Source organism: Octopus bimaculoides, chromosome 10, assembly GCF_046866305.1.
Source record: "Octopus bimaculoides isolate indiv1 chromosome 10, ASM4686630v1, whole genome shotgun sequence".
Classification (NCBI taxonomy): Eukaryota; Metazoa; Mollusca; class Cephalopoda; order Octopoda; family Octopodidae; genus Octopus; species Octopus bimaculoides.
In genome coordinates, this window is record NC_142937.1 from 95,972,153 (window position 1) to 95,980,083 (window position 7,931).

Below are 7,931 nucleotides of genomic sequence, written 5' to 3' on the forward strand. Positions count from 1 at the left end.
GTGCGTGTGTGTGTGCGTGTACATCAGTACTTATGCGTGCTCACGTGTGTGTATGTGTGCAGGTGTATGTAAAATAATGTCCATTACTCCAACGAACGAACACTAATGGAGTTCATTCACACTGTTCCTAATTCATTTGACCCACAAGAAAGAAAGAAAAAAGTACGGATTTGCGTGTTTGAAGTTGAGAAACATCAACCGATTAACTACAATAGATAAACTCATTGACACAGTTCCAATAAAATGAATAACTCGGTTCTGAGAATCGTATGTGTGTAAAAACAATTGCAAGTGTGTAAAAACAGCCTTATAAGGTTCAAATGTCCATATAAGGAGAAAAAAGTCGGTTCTTGTTGCTGAGATTAATCGATATACGTACAGCTGTTCGCTCCGCCCAATCTCCATTATTCACACAGATATAGAGAACCTATATTTACGTGTTCACATATGAATTCTTGCAAACCTGAATGACAAATGGTAAAAGCCATTGAAGATGGCTGGAAACAGAGAGTGAGGGGGGGGGGTATGTGTGCGTGTGTATATGAGTGCATGTGTGTGTCAGGACTGCGGGGGGGGGGCGATAAAGAGAAAGAAATAATGAAAGATATATAAACGTAAACGAAAGTGATAAATAAAGAGAGAGAGAGAGAGGAGGAAGAATAAGGGAAGCGTGAAAGAGGAATGAGAAAGTGGGAGAAAGAAAATGAGTGACGAAGAAAGAGAACAAGAAGCAATGAGTGCGTGCTTATGTGTTGATGGATAAAAGTAGAAAATATAAAGAAAATGTGTGCCTGCATCTCTCTCTCTCTCTCTCTCTCTCTCCCTCCCTCTCTCTCTCTCTCTCTCTCTCTCGATGCGAGTATCTCCCGCTCCCCCTCTCTCTATCGATCTGTCTATTTATGTTTGCATCAATTTGATAAACAGAAAAACCAAAGTAAATAATAAACATCAAAATTCAAACCGAAAAGTGGCAGACGAACAAAAAAATGGTTCATAACTTTAAAATGTTGGCACAAAGCCGTCTTTTTATGCGTGGGGGAGGGGGGAGCATTGATCCCAGTACTTAACAAGCGTTTTATTATTTTATAAACCCCCACAAGAATAAAGGACTAAGCTGACTGCATCGGTTTTTAATAATGCTACCAAAAGTTAATTCTAAAACATCAAAAGTTTCAATCACAGTGATAATAATGGTTTGAAATTTCGACACAAGGCCAGCAGTTTTAGGGGCAAAAGGGGTTTAGTCAATTACATCAACCTTGTTTTATCAACCCTGAAAGGACGAAAGCAAAGTTGACAGCAGCAGAATTTGAACTCAGAATGTAATTAGAAGAAATACCACGAAGCATTTTGTCTGATGCTCAAATGATTCTGCCAGCTCACTGTCTTCATAATAATAATAATATTGTCTTCCTCACAACAGACACACCAGCCACCTTTAGAAACCTTCTGAGAGAAGCTGCTGGGAAACCCCTGCAGCCAACCTCGAACGCAACCAGCTCACAGATGTAACCCTTCTCCTGAATCTCAGCTACCAGCTCTTCATAACCCAACAGTTTCCGCTCATGGGTCTCAGCAATACTCTCCTCCAATGGTACAGTCAGCTCCCCAAGGACCATACATCTCTGACCCTCATCTACCAAAACCAGGTTGGGACGGAGTGCTGACACAACGATGCTTTCAGGCAAGGGCTTGTCCATGAACACCTCCCATTTTCTGTCTTCGGCCTCACACCTTGCTTCAAAAATTCTGTCTTGTGCAAGCTCAGTTCAGGCAGTTGACCCCCTCTTGTAACGTTTAGCACTAAATTATGTCTAAATGTATACCATCCAGACTGGAGTGCTTTTGGGCAAGCTGACAGCATGTGTTTGAGGCTGCCATACTTCCCACACAAGTGGCACTGTGGACTCTCTTGGATACCCCATTTTTTGAGATTTGCTGGAGACGGATGCACATCATACGCAGTCCAGCTTTCAAATGCCCTGCACTCAACCGCCACCGATCAGACCACTTCAACTCCAGCTTTTCGACATCCTCCCAATTCAGCCACCGACCCTGCTGTGCTTGTTTCGCTGCGTGACCCAGATGCCTCTCATCTTCCAGCTGCCTTACTTGTTGTTCACGTAGCTTCTGCTGTTCTTGTTCACTTGACTCAGACCCGCTCTCTCTTGACAAGCCCTACATCAGCCCTGCCATCTATCATCATGCCCTGCACTTCAGCATGCTGAGCCATCTCCTCAAGCTGCACCTCAGTGACCTTCCATTTCCTACCAGTTTTCAAATCTGGTGGATTGTCCTGGGTCACAGTGTCCCTTGACTCAGACAGCAACATCGATTGCAGGCGCACCTTGGAGACCTTGTACTCCTCCACTTGTGATGTCAGGGGCGTGTGTGTGTGTGTGTGTGTGAGCATCCCTGCCTGCCATCAATTGGTCTGCAAACATCAGCTGACAGATGTCATGGCTGAATATCAGCTGTATCGTTTTGTATGGAGAGAGAATAAAGAGCATAGAAGACAAAAATAGATAAGCAGAGAGAGAGAGAGAGAGAGAGAGAGAGAGAGATGGGTAGGTAGGTAGATAGATAAACTGACAGACAGATAAAACAGGGACTGGGTATATATGTACAAACTTCATTTAACATCCCCTAATTAACCCGATTTTTATTTATTTATTCCTTCAATTTTGCTCTTTCTGTTTTCAACTGTTAACACTAATGAGAACGTAATTATTATTTGCTTACCTGTCTGTCTGCCATTTTCCTTTAGATGTTACCTCACCTGTTGATTAATATAACATACTGCAGGTGTTCATCAAAAGCACTTAACCAAATCAAATTAAGCCATTCAATCATGATAAATTTACATAAGTGATCAACAAAGGTGATTACTAGGTTTGAAATTAGTTGTTGTTGTTCTAGTTTAACCCCAGATCAGGCCAAGTGGAGTAGTCTTATGATCAAAGATGTTGCAGCTGTGAAAGGATACCTTAAAATCCCTAACTCAAAATACTGTAGGATGTTTATCTCGGTGCTGTAAGGGCAGAATTGCATAGAAGGGGCCTGAGTTGTGTGAGGAGCCTGCTTGCCAATGTAGGCCCCTGGCCTGGCTCTCCATCAGTTGCAATGATGCGTGTTGCTGCTGATTTGATTAACGGAACAGTCTGCTTGTAAAATTAATGTACAAGTGGCTGAGTACTCCACAGACACATGTACCATTAATGTAGTTCCCAGGGAGATTCAGCATGATACAGAATGTGACAAGGCTGACTCAATTTGGCAGGAGTAACATGGAATAAAGTGCTTTGCTCAAAAACAAAACGTACAACCAGGTATCAAACTCAGAGCCAAACAACTTAACCACTAAGCCACAAGCCTAGGAGCATACATATCCTATATATTCATGAACACATATTCATACATATACGGAGATAGATATACATATCCTATATACATATGCATGTGTGTGTGTGAAAACATGTGTATGTGTGTGTGTGTGTGTGTGTGTGTGTGAATGCGTGTGTATGTATGTGTGTGTGTGTGTGTGTGTGTGCGCGTGTGCTTGTTGTGTCACTGTCATACAAATAGTGTCACTTGTTTCCAATATTCTGTGAAAACATCTCTGGCCATGGGGAGATATTACCTTGTTTGGAAAGAAGTGAACATTGGTGACTGGATGGGCATCCAGCTGCAAAAGATTTGCCTCAACAAATTTAGTTTAACCCAGAACCATGCAAGCAAGGAAAAGTGGACATTCAAATGATGTGCTTTTATTTCTTTATTCATTATCTATTTTGATGTTTATTTTTATAATTTCAAATCCTGAAGGTCGAAAGGGTGTGGCAGTCTTTTATATCGTCTCCTTTTATCTCTCTAGTGTTGGGACTAAGGACAATACCAGAAACAAACCATAGTTTGGTCATAAAACCAAATAATTTGGAAGCTGCTGTGAATCTTAACATTTTACTCAAGAAGGCTCTTTAAAACAACGAAATGCTTTCCTTGCCATAGGAAACAAGCTCACATCTTTCACTCTCTCATTTCTTTCACTTACTGGACGGTGGTCAAGGCCCTCTTAGTAACATTATAGGACTCTGGGTAAATCAGTGCACTGACCATAAAGTATGTATTTATTGACAGCAAGCCATGGCATACATAAATGAGAAATGGGTACCTAGGTCTGTGCGCCTCAGGCAATTGGCAGGCACTGTGGCCATACTGAAGCACCACCTTGTTGTGTTTAGTCTAACAAATTGATTGCAGCACTTAGATTCTAAGTCTGGTACTTATTGTATTGGATTTCTTTTGCCTAACAGCTAAGTTAAGGGGACAGAAACAAACCAACACTAATTGTTAAGTGATGGTTGAGCAAACACATAAACATTTATATACACACCCACACACATGAAGGCAATCTTTATCTCCAACTCAATGTAGATATATTGTTAGAGCACCAACCACTGCATGATACTCTCAGAGGACCTGTCATGTGGGCACATGGTGCATAAAAGCAGCATATTTATTAAAGTAACATGCTTATAAAAGCATCATGTTTATATTGCTGGTGGATGAGAAGCAAGTGCTATGGGCATTGGGATACTTTCATTTGAAATAGTTTGCAAAACTACAATAAATCTAATTTTTGAACAGAAAGAAATAGTCTAGGAAAATCTATTTGAAATATTTATCTTCTCTTACACACCTTAAAATGATAATTAACTTCTTTAAGAAAGAAAAAAACTGAAACAAAAAAGATCCCTCATGAACTTGTCTGTTAACTGAGGGGATGGCGTTCTATAAATGAATCCTTGTTTATCTTTTTCAAGCAAACTCGTTTTTATAAAATTGAAATAACACAGAAGAAATGACCAGATAAGGTAAACTGAAAATAAGCAAATATTAGTAAATGCATTTTGACCGTTTGGGTGAGTTGACAGTGTTTTGTCATTTAACTAAGATGTTTTAAACAAACACAGCTTAAGTTTCTCTTTCATTCGGGTTCTGAATATTTGAATATTTGAAAGGGAAACTTAAGAAGAGATTCATGGAAATACTTTCAATGATTTTGTAGACTAAAGAATGTCTCAATATTCTAAAAGTAAGTTACAGGCAGAGCTGAGGGATTGAGAAGTTTACATCCGAACAACAAAATTTCAAGTTCAGTCTTACAGCATGGCACCTTGAGCAAGTTTTTTTCTGATCTTTGGTGAACCTCTAAATTCATCACTATACTCATTGTTAACCTTCACCTTACTGACAACATCTCTGTACATGGCTTGTGCAGCTCTCACTAACAACTCATCTATCCTTAGGTTCTGCATTGACCAACAGATAAGGGATCAGGGGACAAAAGCCATGTATAGGGGTTCATTTTTTACTAAATATTTCTCCTGAAGTTAGTTGCCTAACCAGGAATATAGCATAAGCTGTGTTCCTGCCTGGTACAAATCTGAACTGCATTTTATCTACACTAACTCTCTTCCTAATTAATTGAGCTATGACCCTTTCAGTGACTTTCATCATCTGGTCCAGCAATTTGATGCTTCTGTAATTATTCCTGTCTAAGGTGTCACCTTTACCTTTTTAGCAGTCAATTGCTACACCAATCGTTGGGTAGGACTTCTTTGTGCACAACCTGAATCCCTATACAGGTGACAAAGCTATATCCTACTCTGCCAAATATTTTAAGCATCTCAGTGGTGATTCCTGATGGGCCAGGGGCTTCCCTTTCTTCATATCCTCCACTGCTTTATCAAGCAAGCTACTGTCGATACGGATAGCTTGTCCCTCAGCTCGGTCAACATTTAGCAGACTCTTCTCTCATTCATTCTCAACATTTAGCAGCCTTTCATGATGGTGTTTTCAAGCTTCTTTCTTTGCAGAATCATTAAATGCATGTGAACCATCATCCACGCAGACACAGTTCTCTCCTATGACATCATGATCTTCTCTCACAATCTGAAACATAGGCAAAGTTCTTCTTTTCTGCTTCTTCCCTAACTAGATACATCCGTCTCTTGGCTTCCCTTCTGGTTCTCTGATACAGTTCTCTGCTACCCTCACGCTTCCAGTACTTCCAAGCCTGTTTCTTTGCTCCAATGGCTTTGTCTACAACATCATTCCACCACCACATTGCTCTAGGTCTGAATGGAACTTTGCACCAGTTGCAGATTTGGTCTGTGGCACTCAGCAAACTGTCCTGCAGGAATTCCCTGTGGCCCTCTAAGTTACAAATATGGATAGATGGATGGATGGATAGAGAGATAAATCGAGATTGATAGACAGACAGACAGATAAATAGATAAAAATAGGTGAACAAACAAAACATAAAAAAAAGATATATTGAGTTAGATAGATACACAGCCGGTTAGAGACAGATGGACAGGCAGCCAGACAAACAGATACATAAACAGAAATATTGAGTAAGATAAATTTACAGACAGACGGGACGGACGGATAGAAGACAAACAGGCAAATAGATAGATACCCATGCTAGTATGGAAAGCGGGCGTTAAACGATGATGATGATGATGATGATACCTTTACATGTGTCTTACATACCAAATGAACCTTTCCTACTTATCCACCAAAATTTTTTTCAACAAGGTGAAAGCAAAACTTCTTATTTATCTATTTATTTATATATATTTATGTTTATTTATTTATCTACAGATAATGGTTGGGGTGTGTGGGGGATTGAAGTAGCTTTTGTTTGTTGTAGGTTTTTATCTCTTAGACTTAATAGAACCTATAAAAATACAAATGCAGCTGATAATATGACTAGGATCATGTTATAAGTCAGATTATTTGGGAGAAAACAAGGCAAATGAAATAGGAGAAAGAGAGAGAGAGAGAGAGAGAGAGAGAGAGAGAGAGAAGGGGTGAGAAAGAAGAGGAGAGGAAGAAAGAGAGAGAAGAGGAACAAAGAGAAAAGAAAGACAGAGAGAAAGAAAGAGAGTGTGTGACAAGGAACTGTGCAAAACCCCAACAGCTCTCAACTCTAAATGGCTAATTAAATTTCTAAATTTAGGACTGTTCTTGTGAGGCGCTGAACCAAGTGTGCTACTGATGGTGATGAAGATGATGGAGGTGGTGGTGACAATGTTGTTGAAGTGGGGGTAGGGGCTGATCAAAGTGGGATCTGAGGGAGGTGAACCTTTGTAATGAAGATTAGAGAGAATGAGAGAAACTGATAAAACAACTCTGGCAAAATTCTTCTATGATACTAACGATGATGATGATGATAATGCTGCTGATGATGATGATGATGGTGAAGGCAATGATGCTTTTGATAAATATGAAGAGGCTGGTGTGTGTGCGTGTGTATCATTATTCTTTAACAAGTGTAGTGCTGATAGTGACTTCGAAGTTTTGGCCTGCTTAGCCTTTATTGGATAGTCTAATGAAGACTAAGTAGGTTGAAACTTCGAAGTCACAATCAAAATTATTCCTGTTAAAGAATAATAAATTTGTACGCTACAAAAATTGAGTAATCCTTCAATATAATGTAAAATTATTTTTGTTATAACTCAACATAAAAACAAACATCAATGTGTGTGTGTGTGCATGTGGGTGTGTACCCTTATCTTGATATCATATGATAGTTGTAAATGAGCATCATCATCATCATCATATAAGCAAGGTTGCTTGTTTCCAGTAATCTGTGGAAAACATTGTGGAAATATTTACCTTACTTGGAAAGAGGAAAGGGTTGCTGACAGGAATGGCAATATGGTTGTAGAAGACCTTACTCAACAATTTCTGTCAGACCCATGCAATCATGGAAAAGTGGACATTAAATGATGATGATGATGATGATGATGATGATGACTTTTGTTCCTTCTGTTTTGAGCAGAAATTCTTACTAATGGCACCATCAGCTTGCATTGCTAGAATGTAATGAAAACGGCACCACCAAATCCAGCCTTAATTCC